Source organism: Colias philodice, chromosome 29 (genome assembly GCF_061535455.1).
Source record: "Colias philodice isolate Cphi_HAF_F1 chromosome 29, ilColPhil1 Martin Lab GWU primary, whole genome shotgun sequence".
NCBI classification, from domain to species: Eukaryota; Metazoa; Arthropoda; class Insecta; order Lepidoptera; family Pieridae; genus Colias; species Colias philodice.
In genome coordinates, this window is record NC_143114.1 from 7,485,658 (window position 1) to 7,505,517 (window position 19,860).

General features: G+C 32.1%; 1 protein-coding gene across 1 annotated transcript in view; it reads left to right on the forward strand.

Moving 5' to 3' along the window:
- Positions 1-716: 716 nt before the first annotated feature.
- sli (slit guidance ligand) overlaps positions 717-19,860 on the forward strand; it is a 159,231-nt gene continuing 140,087 nt past the window's right edge. Inside the window, exon 1 of the mRNA XM_089712697.1 lies at positions 717-838. The gene's annotated coding sequence lies outside the window, so the exon portion shown is untranslated. The remainder of the gene's footprint in view (positions 839-19,860) is intronic.

Consider the following 19,860-nt stretch of genomic DNA (forward strand, 5'->3'; position numbering starts at 1 on the left):
AAGATGTAGCTTTCTTATGCTATATTTTTTTATTTAAAAGGTTGAGTAATTCGTAACAAAAAGCTATCATTTATTTCTTATTAAAAGTAATGTTCATCATTTTATTTGAAACAATACAATTATATAAAGAAAAAAGCAGTTAATAAGTCTGGAAACCAATATTTGTTTTATTACGTAGCCTTAATGGTTTTTTTAAACAGGCAGTTAAAATGACTAATCGGTAATCATAAAAAGCATGCTAATATTTTTATTACATCATAAAATTCTTATAATACCGTTACCTGAACGTACCAAATACTTAGAACTCTACAATTTTGCTCTTACAGTATTTACTAACAAAATTTTGTATTTTAAGGTATTCTTAATTCTTATAAAACAACCAACGAAAATATTCTTATAATAACTAAAAGCTCTAAAATGATAGTTTTCATATTCACACTAAAAATAACAACAACAGAGCTACATAACTCAATTTAGTAGAATCTAACCGTGTGTGCTGAGCACACGTGTCAGAAGTGAAACTTCTTTGGCCAGATTCAAAGATACCAAAATCTTCGCCTTCTTCCATGACGTGACGGTATTGCCATGACGTGATCTCGAAATTTTACTCGCGCCCAAAGAAGTTTCACTGGAAAAAAACGGGAGATTATAATTCGTCACTCGGCAACACACAGCGATCATTTGCTACCAAACAAAATTCCCAACGAACCACGATCAGTCCGCGCTTTACCGTTGTGAGCAAGTGTTGTGTCACACAGTTTCTGCCAAATAAATTTCTGTGTTTCTGTTTCTGTGTTTTGCATCTGTGTGTTGTTTATTTGTTTACTTGTGGACAAGGGTGAGTTGGGTTTTTTTGTTTATTAGTTATCTATAATAGGTATTGAAAAAGCTTACGTAGAAAGCTCGTATCGATAAATTGATTGTTAAGAAATATTATTTATATTTATTTAAAAAAATTTATAGATAATATTTTACTAAATAAATTACTATATACTAACATAAAAATGAATATCGTAATGTGTAGAGTCATATTAGAGTAGAGTAGAGTCATATAGAGTTAATCAATGTTATTTTTGTTTAAATACAAAAAGCAATTAGGTTGTAATGTATTCCGTTAGACAAGGGCAGTCTTATCTCTAACGAGCGATCTCTGCCAGAATACCTGTGGGTAATTTAATTTTAACAATAAAAAAGGATTTGCTCTATTTTTTTCAATTCATAAAAAATCACTGTTTTTTTATTTTAGGCGTAATTCTATTCCATTTTATGGTTTTGTAGCACTTTCTTTTATCTTTGAAGATATTTTTAAAGACCGTCTTTTCGTTTAATTGGTTTCTTCTAGAAATCATATGAGAGACAAATTAAATTATGAGACATGAAGAAGAATTTATTTATTGTATAGAAATACAATTTTAAATAATACTTATTTAATAAGTATTTTTAATTTAAACATATTTTTATACACGGAAAGAACTTCATTTTTTAAACGCTCATAAAAATGAAGTCGTCTTTTTAATTTCTACGGAAAGTTATAATTCTTGGGATGTAATAGTTATTTAAAAAACATAATTTTAATACAATAAAATATCTATAAATATTAAAATGAACAACAACACGTAAAATATAATATAATAATTATATTATATAAATTCTCATATGAAATGTGAAAGCTTGTGAACCTGTTTGTATACTTGTATATTGAAAACGCATGAACAAATTGGGATGGAATTTGACACAGAGGTTTAGAAGAACAAAAAAGAAAGACGAGACGTTAGAAAGAATTGTCAAAATTCATCCAAAATTATTCATCGATTTATGATATTTGTATGATGGGAAATAGATGTTATACCTAGCTTGCATTTAAACATAATAATTATTTTATTTTTAAATACTACCTATATAAGTAAATATCTCTGTCTCTCTTTTACGTTTAATTGCTGAATCGATTATGATGAAATTTCGCATTGAGATAACCTTTTGCTAAATATAGACTCTACAAACATAACAGAAAAATAATAACTTATTTTTAGCTTTCAAACGACAAGTTCATAATATAAGCCTAAGTTTAAGTGAGTGTTAAGTATGCGGGCGGATTCGGTTCAAGTGCTTTACTAAAAATAAAGATAAAAATGTTTGTTTATATGGTTGGAAATAGAATCTCTGGAACTAACGTATCGATTTTGAAGGAACTTTTTTGTTTGGCAGCTTTTTAGGTAGAGCTATATCAATTGTCAATATGGAGATTAAGTTAAAACAAAAATTGATGAACTAATTTTGATGAACTTGCAATTTAATCATAGTTAAAAACTCATGACACGCTGTATCGAAATTCCCCCGAAACGGTTTGATCGATTTTATGATTTTTTTTTATATTTCTGTTAAGTATTTGAGAATACATAATTTGTCGAAAATTATCTATATCCATATCTGTGGTATTTGGTACGTACCACTTAAGTGCAAAATGGTGATTTTTGGGTATGAGCGTTTGAAAGTTTTCACGGTTGCTACCCTGTCGCTACAGATCGGAATAAACACTTGAGTAAAACAAATTTATGATATTTAAATGTCTATTATGTTCAAGTTTTGAACACTTACAAAAAAAATAAAAAAAATGTTCTAGTTCAAGAGTAATTGTTACTTAACATGTTTGTACCAAAAGAAAAAATGTGAAAATGATGTGAAAATGTCTAAAACGTGTGTACTTAAGTGGATTAGAGCATATTTATTTGTACTCTTAATTAGTATTTATTCCTATTTTTACCTTAATGGAAAGGATTTTTCTTTTTTTTTTCGACGGAGACATAAACAGACATTAAAAAACAAATATTATGGGGAAACGTCTTCCATACAAATAGATTTAACCATATATAAAAACAAAAACGAATAGGAGTGTGATTTGCCACAAATAAGTACTCATAAAAAAGCCAGGAAATATTGTGATTTTCGTGCAATATGCAATTCTCTGATACTCTCTCTACAAAGTAAAATCCTAAAAGTAGTGTGTGTGTGTGTGTGTGGTTCAGAAGTCACGGTAGTTCGCTTGCCTGCCGTGCTAGATGCTGCGGGATCGATCCCATCAACCGACATGTACCAATGTGTCTTTTTCGGATGCATAAGTAGATTCTCTAATAACCAGAGATACATCTATACATCTATACAAATATTATAAAGAGGAAAGGTTTGATTTTTTGTTTGTTTGTTTGTTTGTATGAATTGAATAGGCTCCGAAACTACTTGGCAGATTTGAAAAATTCTTTCACTGTTGGAAAGCTACATCATTTCTGAGTGACATAGGCTAGGTTTTATCCCGGAAATCCCACGGGAACGGGAACTATGCGGGTTTTTTTTTGAAAACGCGGGCGAAGCCGCAGGCGGACAGCTAGTCTTCTATAACAAGAAAACATAATCATTTCTAATAACAGGAAAACATCGTGATGGCAACCGGGTTTTTGGTCTGAAATCACCAACCAGCAGTGAGCAAGCGTGGTGATTACTGCTCATGTCTTCTCCTTGTGAGAAGATGTCTTTACCCTGCAAATAGTTACAAGCTGGATCAAGTCAAATAAAATTTGTTTGTAAAACGTACCACTACAACATTCATTCATAGTCGTCATCACTGTCACTGAAAGTCATAAGATTGTTTCTAGTCGGACCATGAGACAATGATTTGAAATAATCATCATAAATTGGATCATTTATTGGCAGGAGATCTAAGATATCTTTGAATTTCAGAGCATCGATATTGATAGGCTCATTAGAGGCCAATGGCAAAGCCACTTCGGAGAATTCTATCTTTTCTCAGTTCTCTTAAACCAGAAATACAGAAACTCTTCATTTTCACTCAGAGTATTTAAAATCTACGTCATTAGACTTTTCATACATCAACCAGAAAATACAGTTCTAACCAAATGTAGTTTTGTCTGTTGCAGTATTTCTTTTGATAAAATGAGTAGGTAGTCAATAGTTTCGAAAATGGAAAGAAGTCAGATTCATTCATTAATTTTACATCATGGCGATTGCTGGTCATTTTCATTTATCTCGGGGAACGGAGATGGTGCTGTTTCTTTTTTGAATGAATCTTTCAATATCTGCTTAACACTTACAAGATATTATACCGTTTTTGACCTGGAAAACACTGAATATAAAATAAGCTACTCTACTTCTTCTGCCAAACGGTTAATAAAATGCCATAAGCATGATGCGATTTCATCCGCACCTCTTTGAGCTATTCCTTCATACATAACATAATGGAATGTTCGTTTAGTAGTAACTTTGCGGATTTTTAAATTAAAAGTCCAAAGTTTCTTTTATAAAAGGCTACAGATGCAGTTAAATTTGGAATCTGTAAACAAACAGCTTTTATCTTTTAGTTTCATAGTGAAATGTTGCCTTATGCTCCGATTTTTCTAAATCTATTCTAATCTGACATGAAAGAATGAATTTGAAGAGACAAAGAATCAAACCTTGTGCATGTAGGTATCGTTATTTGGCTTTTTAAACGTTTACCAATCTTTAAATCGATTTAAAGATTGGTAAACGTTTCTGAACACACTAAGTCTAAGAGATCTTGCATCACATGCATGTTTCTTTATAGATAATAGGCTTGAGACCTAATGTCTGAAGATTTAAATTATGTGCCAAATAACGTTATATTTAAGTAAGGGAGAACCCGGAGAAGACCTGTTAAGTTCACAAATAATTTTATTTGATTTGGTACAATTAAGTTAAGTGATGATAATAATTATTCAAGTTTGGTCTAATTATGTTAAGTGCTCTTACGTTGTAAATTGCCGTTCGTTGATTGAGTATTCGTTTTACAAGTCTATGTTAAGTTATATTAATATATTTGTATCAAATAAAAATATTTTTTTTTGTACTTAAGGGGTTTTGATACAACCTATTTAAGGTATTTCTACTATCAATAGGCTTATGTGACATAGACCAAACGAAAGAGGACGTTTTTATCAGTATAGATGGCCAAAAAACAAAAAATGGCCATTTTTGCACTTACGAGGTATATACCAAACACCACAGATATGTAATAAGGTATTCTGGCAGAACAACTAGTGTTCAGTACATTTTAAAAAATAATATAAAGATTTTGTTTGTTTGACGCGTTAAGCTCAGGAACTGCTGAACGGAATTTCATAATTTATTTCACCTTTGTATAGTTACCTGAGTGTGAAAATCACACTATCTATGTGTCTGTTTCTTCGTTACACCTAAACCACGGAATCGATTTGGATAAAATATTGTTTAAGATCTGGGAAAGGACATAATATAATAGATTTATCCCGGATATCCCATTGGAACGGGAACTATGCAAGTTTTTTCGTCTGGATGTATGTATATGTGTAGGTATGTATGTTTGTTACTCTTTCACGTAAATACAACTGAATCGATTACAATGAAATTTAGCACACATGATATAGAGGGTAACTTGAATTAACACATAGGATAGGTTTTATCCCGGAAATCCCACGGGAACGGGAACTACGCGGGATTTTCTTTGAAAACGCGGACGAAGCCGCGGGCGGAGAGCTATTGTATGTTATATTAGGTATTTCATCGACATTGACATTGTTTGAAGGAAAACAAGATTTACGCGAAGTTATATTAATAAATTAAATATGGAAGCCGCACAAGAAACTCGGATTATATTTGGCATAATCCGTTTACAGACAGACCTGCACTCCCATTTTATAGGTTTCCTTAAACATACATAAATTCATCTATTATAAATATTCCAGCACAATTTTCACACACGGCACGATCCCACACTAAGCTTTCGCTTGTGTTATGCAAACCAGATGGCTGATAAACATACATATAATTTTAAGTAAATACTTATATAGATAATTAACACCCAGACACAGGGCAAACATCTATGTTCATCACTCAAATATTTGCCCCGGGTGGGAATCGAACCCACGACCTCTGGCTTGGAAGGCAGGGTCACTACCAACCAAGCCAACCGGTCAGTCAATGTGTTTTCTTTCCATAAGGACCTTCCTTGTTCCTTAACAAAAACGTTAATTTTTTATTATTTATAAATATGTAGACATAGACGGAAATAAAATTCTAGATATTTCGCTCTATCTAATCTCTGAAATGGCTGGAACGATTTTAATGAGGTCTTTACATAACGATAGCTTATGTTTTGTCTGTTTTCTTGCTCAGCTTTTCGTCGATACCGTTCATATCAACATATTTATTTTATTAGGGTATATTTAACAAAAAGGATCATTTGCTAAACCCTTTTTCATCACCTTTTACATAATATAAAACAAAGTCGCTTTCTCTGTCCCTATGTCCCCTATGTATACTTAAATCTTTAAAACTGCGCAACGGATTTTGATGCGGTTTTTTTAATATATAGAGCGGTTCTCGAGGAAGGTTTTAGACATAGCGGGCGAAGCCGCGGGCAGAAAGTTAATTTGAAAATAAATAACTTATAATCACATTAAACAAACATATCACACCAAATAACAAGAAAAACACCTAATTATTAAACCTCACCAAACTTTACCACGCTTCTCAAAACAAAGCTAGGTTCAAGTTTTCTCACTTAGTACACAAGTATTTGGAAGTAATCAAAAAGTCATTTACAAACGTCTGGAACAAAATATGGAAAGTGATAGAAAAAACATTGATTTTCAATTTTTCACATTTCCCGTCTAGACTCTGTGTTATCATAAATATTGTATTGTGTCGACATTGGTACTCAAACTCAATTTCACACTCATGCTTAAACCTAACTTAAGCTTAACTTAACGATAACTTAACGATTAAGCTTCTTAAGGTACTTATTATGAAATACTTAGATAATGCAATAATTTGTGCTATCGATATCGTTACTCAATTTCATACTCAAACTTAAACATAACTTAAGCTTCTAGTTAATTTTGACACTAATAATAATCATAACATAACATTGCATAGTATATACCTTAGTACTATGCAACGCTAAAGTAATGAAATAATTAGTAGACCGTATTTTTGACATCGCTTAAACTCAAACTCAATTTAACTTAAAGCTAACTTAAGCTGAACTTAACGATAAAGCATTCTAAGATGAATGTAATTGTAAAATTAGTTTATAAAATTTTGTTATAGTTTCTTAAGAAAAAAAATGTGTGCGTGTACTAGTGTACACACGTAAGAAGTGAAACTTCTTTATGACCTTATTTTTCAAAAAAATAATTAACTATACGCAACTTTACAGAAATACGTCGAATCACGCGTGGTAGGGATAAGAAAAAAATGGCGCGTAACGGAAAAAATGTCACGCGTAACGAAAAAATATTACACTAAATTTTTTTCCAACCCCGACAAAGAAGTTTCACTTCAATGATAACAGAAAACTTTGCTAAACCAAAGCGTAAAAAACTACGATTTCCAACGAGTGAGCTTTAAAAAGATTAAAAATTCACAAAAGATATACATTATTTGATATTCCCACGATATCAATGAGTTATCAAATTGTTGAATAACGGCATAAGATTCGGGGATCTTCGCAAATTATAAAAGATAAGATAGCAGAATAACTCATCAATTGTATTTTAAAGATAAGCTTTTGAACCGACTTCAAAAAAAAGGAGGAGGTTATCAATTCGGCCGGTATCCATACTAATATTATAAATGCGAAAGTAACTCTGTCTGTCTGTCTGTTACTCAATCACGCCTTAACTACTGAACCAATTTGCATGAAATTTGGTATAGAGATATTTTGATACCCGAGAAAGGACATAGGCTACTTTTTATCCCGGGAAATAGGATAGGTTTTATCCCGGAAATCCCACGGGAACGGGAACTATGCGGGTTTTTCTTTGACTGCGCGGGCGAAGCTGCGGGTGGAAAGCTAGTATTTTATATGTACACAATACATATACATATCTAGTTATGGCTGTGCCAAGAGGTTTTACTCGGGTTGAATAGGTATAAATAAAAAATCATTTAATAAATTAATAATAATTTATTTTTCTCAAAACATATTACTACAGTTACAAAAAAGTACATCTAAACATAAATCAAGAGGACTGTTTTCTGTACGTCGTGGCCATTTCATGAAATGAGCAAATCCACGATATGGCCACGACATATACACTTATACTAGCTGTGTCAAGCGGCTTTACTCGCATTGCTCCGCTCCTGTTGATCTTAGTGTGATGATATATACGTATAGCTCGTAGCCTTCTTCCATAAAGGGACTATCCAATACTGAAAGAATTTTTCAAATCGCACCCGTAGTTCCCGAGATACCTTGTTCAACCAAACAAACAAACAAATTTTTTAGCTCTATAATATTTTATTTTACCATAGAGTATAGACTTTTAAAATGAAAAACAGAGCGTGTGTACGAGCACACGTGTCAGAATTGAAACTTCTTTAGTAAGATTCAAACATACTATAATCGTCGTCTTTCTCCATGACGTGACGGTATTGTCATGACGCAACATTGAAATTTAACTCTCAACGCGCATAAAGAAGTTGTGGTATCTTTGAATCTTGCCAAAGAAGTTTCACTTCTGACACGTGTTCTGCACACACGCTCTTTTTTATTATTTATATTGTCTAAGTTATTTTTTTAAACATTACCATCAACGAGACAAATCCATCATCTCTTATCTTCTAAAGCAATAAGAAAAACAATATTTTCATTTCATCGCATCTGCTCCATGGATTTGCACAGTATCGATAATGTATGCAAATTGTATGCATCACTATTTGAGCGGCTTATCGCGGTGTTGCAGCGCGCGGCTAGAGTTGTACTATGACTATCGATATTTTTTTTTAATAACTTGATATGTTACATCTTGAAATCAGTTATTTTTTGTTTTAGTGATGAGTACATGAGTACACATTTTTGTATTAGTGATCTAATAAAATATAAGTCAAGCTATCTAAGCTTCTACGCTGGTAAATAAAGTACATTTAAAGCGTGTAAGTAAGTTATTTTACCGGTATATGAATAAATTGAAATGGTTAAAAATAAAGTCCTGAGACTACTCCGTAAGGACTACAGTTTTAGTGATGTATCAAGCAATTTAAATCGATATTTCTATCGATATTCCCACACCACTAATGAAGTTATCTGCAGTTCAGAGTATGTTAATAAGCCATCAGTCATGTTGTCCGTGTATTGCAATTTGCAATATACTGCTGGTTGTATACGATCTGGCGGATTGCTTATAAGTTATAATCAAAATCAAACTAAAAAAAATAATCACTATTATCTTTATAAATAAATATTTTTTTCAAAACCACTGATGTAGACAGAGAAATGTAAATTTTACCGAGAAAAAGTAGCAAGACAGTCGAAAGATACTGTTTTAAAAAGATGTGCATAATCAAATAAAAATTTTAGTCTACTTTCAAAAATATCAAATAACTAGGTATTACTATCGATTTTTTTCGGTACAATTTCGGTATCCAATTTTATCATATCAGCATAATTTTGTTCCACTGCAGGGACATTGGTGAACCATTCACAGTTCCACCACGCTGGCCAAGTGCTGGCAGATGTCACATGTCTGACATTTTAGTTCTAAAACATAATATTTTCATCATAATGCTTTCTAGTTTAGAACTATATATTTTTCACAATGTATTCCTTCACCGATTCAACGTGTAGACGTATATTAATTTATAATGAAAACATCAATTTTTGAAACATCGAAATTTCAATTGAATCCAGAGTCAATACAAGCATTGTTTTGTATCAAGCTCATGCAAATTGAATGGTGTGTCATCACCACGCAAACTGTAATTAACTGATAAATTTATTAATTATTGTTTGTGTTCGCTTTACATATGTTATTGAATTTACATTTATAATTGTGATCAAATATATCTTTTGTAGTTCTTGGGGTAGGTATTAGTATGTAGATTTTTAAAAATGAAATATGGTCAGTTTTAATTAAAAATTATTCTGTCGATGAGTTCAAGTTTAGTATAAATAAAGTATTATATACACTTTTTGTTTCTTTTAAACATGCTTAAATATGAGCTTCACCTTTATGATTGTATGTAAAGGGCTTTAGACTCGATTTTGACCCACTTAAAATGGTCAGATTTTATTCAAAGTGTACAAACACTCATCAAGGATCGGTGATAATACAATAATTTCATCAGTTTATCGTATTAAAGTGTGTTTTTAAACTATATTTATATTTTATTGGCCGCTTTACTGAAATAAAACTGCTCGCTCAAAGAAAGTAGGAAAGGATAAAGGTTATTATCAAAACAAACAATTTTCGACCATGACTAAATTAAAATACGCCAAATTCGTAATTCGTAATTGAAGTATATCTTTAAGAGACAGTCCTTTTAGATTTAAAATTAAATAGAGCTGTTATTTGTGTGAAAGTATTCTTTATGATAATGAGCGACCCCAAGCCGCGGGACTGAATATAAGACACCAATTATTATTATTTTATGTTTATTAGAACTGTTTCTTCGTTTATTCTGTAGATTTTAGTTGGATATTTTATTTGGACTGATGATGATGATATTCCATCACATATTCTAACAAAGTTCGAGGAAGGCTATAGGCTATATATCATTACGATTAAACCTGCAACAAGAGCTCGAGCGGAGCCACGCGGGTGAAACCGCGAAAGGCAGCTAGTACTAAATATAGCTTAATTGCACCCTTAATTAGCCTCTTAATTGTGACATGTATTAATAGGCAAGCAGGGACAATTTTGAGAACAGCTGAAATTGCTCCGACTACCGACCAACCGAGATTGTTCCAATATTGCCCCTGCGGCAGGGACGTGTGTAGCCGGCATGAATTGGCTCTTTAATTGTGATGTGTATAGGTAAGCACGGGAAATTTTGAGAACATCAGAAATTGCTCCGACCAACCGAGATTGTTCCAATATTGCCCCTGCGGTACGTGAGTTGCCGGCTTTATGATGAAACACTGCATCTACAGGCATAGTTTTATTTAATTTTAACTCGTACCGGCCACGATACGGGCGGTTGTTCACGGAACGCTCAAACAAACAACCTAACAGACCGATCGATACGTCAATATTTGTCGATAGTGGTGTGCTGTGTCGATACTTTCTTTTTGGATATTTTTATATCGATAATTTTATTAAAATTTTCCGTATCTAGATAATTATACTTGTATTTTTAAGGGATATAAATTGATTGTGTTTAGTGTTTGTAAGATTGATTATTTAAATACTTTCACCAGGAAGCTATTTTCCATCCAGCCAGGCTTTTTGCTTTAGAGCCTTAATGCTTGATCGCCGTAAAAAGTTTGTAAATTTTAAAATTTTTCTAATTTAATAAGTTCCATTGCGTTGTCTACACGTTTGTTTTCTTCCTAAAATTTATTTCTTATATTATTGTAAAAATATATTTTGCTCTAGACCTAGAGCAATCACAACTGTCGATAAAAACTATCGATACATCCACGTGTGTCACATCACTAGTCAAGTGAAGAGCCAATAAACGCCGTGACAAGCTTATTAGCGCGACACTCGTGAGCTAACAAAAGTGGGCTGCTTTCAACATGGCCTACACTTTATTAAAATCCTATCAATTATAATACTGCTGATATGTCCGTCATTGAGTTAATAAACTATTAAATTATCAATTAAGCTGTGCACCCGCGGCTTTGCCCAAAACTTAACTAATTATATACCTACTAAAACATTTCTCTTGAACCACTCTATCTATTAAAAAACGCATCAAAGTCCGTTGCGTAGTTTAAAATATACATACAAACATACATACAGTGTAAAGCGACATATATAATGGTTTCATTATAACCTTGTTAATTATCAAATTACCTATCTATGAGTGAGAGTTATGTTAAAATTAGAACAGCATCACAGTTGCATATATTATGCATTTTATTTAGAACCAATTAAAGTGCAATAGCAAGTGTTACATAAAATACAAGAATAAACATTTATTGAGCCATTTTTGAAATAGATATTTCGATTTATGTAAAGTTATAGTTTATTTTGAATTGGCGTGAAGTTAGTTCGTCTGTCGGGTCAGCTAATAATATGAATTTCTATATTCTACTAGCTGCGCTCCGCGGTTTTACCCGCAGTGGTCCGCTCCTGTTGGTCTTAGCGATAATACATTCCTCGATGAATGGGCTATCTAACACCGAAAGAATTTTTCAAATCGGACCAGACGTTCCGGAGATTATCGCGTTCAAAGAAACAAACAAATTCTTCAGCTTTATAATATTAGTATAGATACTATAAGCACAGAATATATAAAAGTCTGTAAGCTCAAAGCTATAGTAAGCGTGGCTTTTGAAACCGGTCGCTCGTTGCGAAATTGTGTTCGTGACCCGACTCTGTACTTCATATTGAATATTATATTTCCCTTCCTAACTCATTGTTAAGTTATTTAATTTATCTATATTCTATACTAATATTATAACGCTGAGTCGTTTGTTTGTTTGAACGTGCTAATCTCAGGAACTACTGGTTCGATTTGAAAAATTCTTTTGGTGTTAGATAGCCCCTTTATCGAGGAAGGCTATAGGCTATATATCATCACGCTAAGACCAATAGGAGCGGAGCAATGCGGGTAAAACCGCGTGGCACAGCTAGTTAATAATATTACTAAGACTTTAGCTCATGGCTAAAATAGTTTTAACCTTTGTTGGATTTGTATAATAAACTATAGGAAATAATAACTTTCACATTTATTACATTACTATTGTGGGAAAATTTAAAAATAAATATTTTCTGACATACTTACGCATGTTCAAATAAATCATAAAATTTCACACAATTAGTTATTTGTTTTAAGCATCACACATTAGCGGTTATGTGCTAAAAATATACTAGCTATCCGCCCGCGGTTTCGCCCGCGTAGTTAAAGGAAATTCCTACAGGAATGAGCTGTTTTGTTATTGTAAAAAGTAGGTTATAGCACTCTCTAGCCGCTTATTTTCAGACATATAAATCATATAAATTTATAAAGAATAGAAAAAATTCGATAGAGCGGCCACCCGCCAGCGAGTAGCTGAGTTGGTTAGGCATCCGCCCCGGAATGGCGCGAAAGTCCGGGGAAAATGCGGGTTCAAGTCCCGCCTCGTGATCGAATTTTTTTCTATTCTGTATAAATTTATATTTATGAAGCATTTGAATGCCGTAAAACCAAAAATATCAAATTCATATAAATCATATCAAAAATTGCCGTTGCGACGTGAAAGAAAGACTATTCGTACCGCTTCCGTCCGCGCTGCTAACGCTTGTCCGGTTTATGGGATAAAAATAATTGAAAATTATATCCTATGTCATTCAGGAATAATGGAGCTTTCTGCATGTGAAATAATGTTCCTCAAAGTACAAATAATATGTAGTAAGTTATAGTGATGATAACATTATATTTTCTTGAAGTCGGTTTAAGAAAAAATTAAGAGCTCTTTGGTTTAACTTTAGCTTTAGATTCTTAATCTTTGGTTAATTTTTATTAACCCATACATTTGATATACATACATATGAAATACTTTACATTCTATGCAGTCATGCAGTATCGACAGCTAGTGATGTCCCGATAGTGTTGTTTGCTTATCGATAGATGTGTTTATCGACAGCTACGTTGAAGGTCGGAGTTATCTGATGCGTAAATATTTGTATATTGTCGTCGAATTTTATGTTTGTTTATATGTAGTGTTATATAGAAATGAAGCACACTTTATAAGACTAGCTTTTTTGGAGATTTAGGCGCGTTGTGAGTAAAATTTCAAGTCGCGTCATGGCAATACCGTCACGTCATGGATTAAGGCGACGATTTTGGTATCTTTGAATCTTGCCAAAGAAGTTTCACTTTTGATACATGTGCTCGTACACGCTCTTTTTTATCGATTTTTGTTTGTTTAGTGTTAAAATAAGTTAGTTAGTTAATTTTAATTAGTTAATTTATTTATTTACTTATTTATTTAACAATTTAATATACCACACCAAGTAATATTTACAATTATACAAAGAGGATTAATATGGTAGGTACATTAGGCGGCCTTATCGCTTACTAGCGATCTCTTCCAGGCTGCCCAAGGTAAGGGATAAAGAAGAAACGTACGTATGTTACGCGGGTGGCTGATATAATACGTAAAATAATAATATAGATTATAGATCATAGAAGATAGAATACATAAAATACAAAAATGAATAATAGGAAAGGATAAAATACATTATATTAAATAGAAGGATATGCTAAATTGGAGAGGTGCTTATATATAAAAGAGATTTAAAAGATTTTATAGAGGAAGCTCGTCTAACATCCACAGGCAGAGAATTCCACAGTCTGATAGCGGTTACAACAAATGAGTTAGTTAGTTTTAGTGTTTAAATTAAATTTTATTAACATTTTATAGTTATTATTTTGCCTTTTATACTCTCTGAATGAATAATATGAAAAATATTAAAATTTGTCATAATTAGACACATGGAAATACTTGACCCCAATGAATTAACCACAAAAAGGTTAACTGGAACAGCGAGTAAACCCATTAGTTTAATATCCCATAAATCTGGTCAACGATATCACGGCACGTTCACACGGATGCGACACGATATGTCGTATACGATATAATGTCGTGTCGTGTAGTGAATGAATGAATAAGAACTTTATTGTACACAGGTAATTAAAGACATAAAATAAAATGAAATAAACGTAAATTGCATTATAGGCGACCTTATGGCTATAGGGCCATCTCTTCCAGGAAACTGTGGTAAAATAATTTAGAATTTGCATTGTTTATACGTTGATTTATCAATGACTAGAGGTCCACCCCGGCTTCGCCCGTGGTACATATTTCGCAATAAAAGGTAGCCTTCTTCTCCATAGATACTGCTTTCCGAATCGGTGGTAAATGTAAAAAATATGTATTGACGTTTCAAAAGTGCTTCTCCAAGAAGTCTAATTGAATAAATAAATGTTTGAGTTTGAGTTTGAGTTTATGTCCTTTCTCGGGTATCAAAATATCTCCATACCAAATTTTATGCAAATTGGTTCAGTAGTTAAGGCGTGATTGAGTAACAGACAGACAGACAGAGTTACTTTTGCATTTATAATATTAGTATGGATTTCATATTAATGTATCAGAGATAAATTAATGGCACTGGTTTTTAAAAACGAATTAAACATTAGTTTTTAATTTATTCAATTATCGATTCCTTGACCAAAATAAAAACCACATGAACAAGTACAAGTTTTAATAAACAGTTGTAATTATTTGCGAATTGAATTGAATTTTGATAACATATACTTTGAAGTATACTAGTAGCTTTCTGGTTTTACTCGGATTGAATATATTAATTACTAGCTTACCGCTCGCGGCTTCACCCGCTTTGTATAGAACCTAATAAATTATATACTAAAACCTTCCTCTTGAATCACTCTATCTATTTAAAAAAACCGCATCAAAATCAGTTGCGTAGTTTTAAAGATTTAAGCATACATAGGGACAGAGAAAGCGACTCTGTTTTATACTATGTAATGATACAAAATATAACTTAATTATCGTACCGTCGTATTGTAAACGTTACACAAAGTATCGCGTGCTCCGATGCTTGTAATCCGTGTTTTTTAGTATTTTACAAATTATTACTCTTGTTCTTTATTGATACTCCACCTAATTACCTACAATGTAGTATTAATAATTTTTTTTAATCTGTATAATGTTTTATCACTACATAGTATAAAACAAAGTCGCTTTCTCTGTCCCTATGTATGCTTAAATCTTTAAAACTAAGCAACGGATTATGATGCGTTTTTTTTTGTATAGATAGAGTGATTCAAGAGGAATGTTTTAGTATATAATTTGTTATATTTTAGACAAAGCGGGCGAAGCCGCGGGCGGAAAGCTAGTGAGGGAATATATTTATCAGTGCTTTCGCGGTTAAATTGGATTGTAGTTATGTTTCTTTGGTTTTGAGTTATTTACTTACTGCTGATAAAGATAATTTTTCAATTACTTAATTAATTTGCTGCAATATTACCATTTTATGGTATTCCAATGACAGACAGAAAGTCTATACAATAACAATGAAAGAAATAATTGTAAAACCAATTTGTAAAAGTTATCCCATGTAATATTGTTTACATAAAATTGAGAAATTATGATTTATATCGAACTTAAGTTAATGAAAGTATTATATGTAGTATATGTTATTGAATTTGAGTGACATATTAAAAACAAGTTTTCTGTTATGTATTCACACATGTTTTAATTATAGACACATATAACTGAATGAACTGTGAAAGATTTCAGAAAATGAATTTCAGAATATCAATTCTTACCGAATAGAAAGTTGTATTTCGTTTACAAGGACTTTTAATTGGATTTTATCATATCAAAGAATGTAAGGAAGCCTTCTACATCTTTAATCAGTAAATTATCAGGAAATATAATCATAATTTATCCTTAATTACGTAGAAGCTGTTTAGTGCAAGATTTATAGCGATGCATTTGATAGTGGTCACATGTCTTTTTATGTTTTTTAATGATATATCGCTGAGGGGTGCTGCAGGGATACATTCTTGGTCCTATACTATTAATTACATTTGGTTTTGATATAATTTATAGTTGTTTCATTAGATGTGTATCTTAATTGGTTTGGTTAGTTGTAAAGGTTGCTTCATGCTGATTAAAAGATAATAAAAACTCATCGGCGTGTATTTGATTAGTAATGAATAGGCGGGTTTATTGGAGTTTGTATTTATCATGTTATCTTATGTGTTTTTATCTCTTTTGCTGTTTTTTAAGTCTTTTAACTTTATAGACTTAAATCTTTATAAGATGGATGGAATTGCTAGCGTAAGCTACTATTAAGTATACTGTGGAATTGCTTAAGTAAGAGGTAATTTCCTATCATACCTGAGATTTAGCATTTAACTTGTTACATTTTGGTGCGTTATTGTTATATGAATTGATGTTTGCTGAAATATCATTTCTTTCAATAAATTTAACGTATATCTCTTCATTTTCATTAATTTTCAAGAAGTAGTTCTTAATTTCTTATTTATATATAATACATATATAAGTGGAATTCCTTTTAATTGACGTCTTAGATTTATTATTATGTAATAATAGATCCCATCAAAAACATCCTGTAAAAAACCCAAGTCTCGCAGCTCAGTCTTTCTACCGTCAAAAGTTGTGAGATCCATGTAATACCAAGTCGGTTAATCTATTTAGTGTCTACTTGAAGGACCTTCTGTCTTAAGTTATTACATAAGTTATTATCATGCCAATATTAAAAATATTTAACGTTTTAAACAAATAGATCGACTTGGACATCGCATGAAAACAAAATGAATATTACAATATTATATTAGATTCTTTAGTCTCTCGCGCCTCACGCGATTGAAACTCTCGTTCCTGTTGGTCGCTGGCCCGTCGTGCTGTGTAGTGTGATACATACTAATAATCAAATCAAGCGATGTCCAAGTCGATCTATTTGTTTAAAACGTTAAATATTTTTAATATTGGCATGATAATAACTTATGTAATAACTTAAGACAGAAGGTCCTTCAAGTAGACACTAAATAGATTAACCGACTTGGTATTACATGGATCTCACAACTTTTGACGGTAGAAAGACTGAGCTGCGAGACTTGGGTTTTTTACAGGATGTTTTTGATGGGATCTCACTTCTTTTTGTAGAGCCTTTCTTTTTGATACCATCTACTTCTAACGACTTGATTAGTTTAACAAACTGCATAAATAACTTTGTAATCCCATATATTTATATGGGATTACAAAGTTATTGATGCAGTTGGTGTATTTGGAAAACTGGACCGAAATTACAAAATATTTAAGTTTTCCCATGATTAAGACACTAAACTCTATATGTATTCCAAATATGAAGCTTCTAAGTCTGCTAGAAGTGCCTTGGACTTTTGATGATCGGTGAGTCAGTGAGTGACAAAATTTAGAAACTTTAACAAGTTGTCATTCTTAAACTACTGGTTCAAATTGACTGAAATTTTAAATATTCCGTGTTTATACAATGCCGGATTAGTTACTGAAGATTCAGGTTTCTTGCTTTATCCACAACCGAATTATAGGGGGTCGAAAAAGGCCCGAATTGCTTCGAGAAAAGGATGGTACGGCCGTGCCGCTTTTTTTTTGCTCGACTTGGCGGGGGCACTGCCGTGCCCCCAGATGAAAGGAAATAATAGATCAGAAAAAATAATACATAATGTCCCACACTCCAGAAAACTATGGTTCGTCACCAAAAATACAGTCGAATGAAAACCTCTTTTTTTGAAGTCGGTTAAAAAAGGAAAAGTGTGCCGTAAGATAACATTAAACCCTGCGCAGATTGGGGCTTGTGTTTAATTGTTTTGCGAGACAAAGGAAACTTGTAATATTCAACGTGTCATGTAGGGCTGCCAACTAGTTATTTATTTATGTAGTACATTGTTTGTAGCGTTATTTAGTGTTAAGAAAGTGTAATATTTTAATTCGCTTTTGTGTTGGCTAAATCAGTGTGTTTTAAGAGATGTAAAATATATTATATTTTATATAAAGTAGTGTTTCATTTACAATTTATTTATCGGTTAATATACATTTAAAAGATACGTTTCAAATGTGTTTCAAATACTTTCAACCAGGCGAGATTTTTTAGATTTTTACAAAAATCACGATTAAGATAAGTCTTTTTCAAAATATATGTATAGTAAGAGACCTTTACAATCGTATTATTCAAGAGGGGTTAGGCGGTCAGCCAAAATTCAGCTTTTCACGCCTTAGGTGAGGGGTGAGGGGGTCCGCGTTTAGTATGGGATCGACGTGCTCGAAACTAAATATCGTAAGCGCCATTCACATTTTTATCAAAAGTGAATGAAAATATTTATTATTTAGTATTTTCTAAATCTAAAACAGTCACGAAATCGAGAAGGTTATACGAATTATTATCGTAGGTAAAATACGGTTGTAATGAGCATTTATAATTTATATGATATTTTAGAGGTAACTTCAGGATTCTTTTTTATCGAATTCGTCCATTTTGCCGTTTTCACCTACTAAGGGCCCTTAATAGGTTTTAGAGTGTTTAAGCATAATTATACCTACTATAATAATTTAAGATATCTAATTGTTTAGTTAATAAAAAGACATGGGTTCAAATCCCGCCCCACGATCAAAATGTCTAATTTCCAAAACCCTTATTTATACATAAATAAAAACTCCAGGTAGCAGCCCTGTGCATTGACAGCTAATTAGGCAGTCCCGTTGAGACGGTGTTTGCGTTCCGGAGGTGGGACGGACATACATACAAACATTGACCAGGTTATTCATATTTTCATTAGACATGATGAAATAAGATATCTTTTAAATTTCTTGCTATAGACACTAATTTAAATGATTGATTGTGATATTTTTTACACCAAGGCATGGGTGGGCATCTACTCTAGCACGATTTATTAAAAGTGTTTATCATTTTCCCAAAATTATAGTTAAAAAAAACTTAAAAACGGCTAGTTTTTTATAAAATTACTGTATTGTCATCCATTCTTGATAAGTGTACAAAGTTTTAATTAAATCTGTATTTCTAACGAGAAATTGGTCAAAATCGAGTCTAAATGAGCCGGTTACACTAATAGTCTACTTGATAAGTTGAAAATGGCGTAAAATAGAGATAAGTCTCTTAAAAATACGTGCAATAGCTCATTTGATTTGGAATGACGTCTAGAAAAATGTATCGGAAATGTGAATGTGAAATATACAAATAGGAAGCTAAAATAAAAATCGTGTTAAAATGTAATCTCACGAAAATCACACTATCTATTTATTTTATTTCTCTATAGATTCGAAAATAGAACAATTTTATCTTCAAAAACTGAAATTCCGAAAACTGTCTCCAG